The sequence below is a fragment of the Crocuta crocuta genome, unplaced genomic scaffold (assembly GCF_008692635.1).
Source record: "Crocuta crocuta isolate KB4526 unplaced genomic scaffold, BGI_CrCroc_1.0 scaffold259, whole genome shotgun sequence".
In the NCBI taxonomy this organism is placed as follows: domain Eukaryota; kingdom Metazoa; phylum Chordata; class Mammalia; order Carnivora; family Hyaenidae; genus Crocuta; species Crocuta crocuta.
In genome coordinates this window covers 344,016-344,373 of record NW_027536466.1, presented here as the reverse complement: position 1 = coordinate 344,373, position 358 = coordinate 344,016, and the positions used below count along the sequence as shown (strand labels likewise).

General features: G+C 73.7%; 1 protein-coding gene across 6 annotated transcripts in view; it reads left to right on the top strand.

Annotated features, from left to right (window-relative positions):
- The window catches only part of ZFP57 (ZFP57 zinc finger protein), a 25,843-nt gene that overhangs the window by 18,651 nt on the left and 6,834 nt on the right, over window positions 1–358 (top strand). The gene's annotated exons all lie outside the window — the stretch shown is intronic.

The following is a 358-nucleotide window of genomic DNA, read 5'->3' as shown; positions in this document are numbered from 1 at the left end:
CGCCCCCGGGGCGGGGAGGGTGAGTGGGGCCGCGGGGTGCGGAGCCCGCGCGGGTGGAGGCGCGAGCCGGGTCTCTGACCCGCGCTGGTCTACCCAGACCTCGGCAGGCAGGGGGGCATTGCGCCCCTCACCCCGGAGGAGCTCCGCCCGCAGGGACCTGGGGGGAAACCTCGGTGTCGGGGTGTGGCCCGGTTCGCTCGGGGAGGTCTGGGTCGACGGGGTCCCTCCCCAACCCCCTCCGGGGGGCGTTAATAGACACATGGCGCTGAGCCTTCTCTGCTCCAGCTGGCGGGAGGCTTCACCCAGGGGTCTCGGGGCTGGACAGGGGCCGGAAAGGGTTCTGGAAGGCATAGCGGGG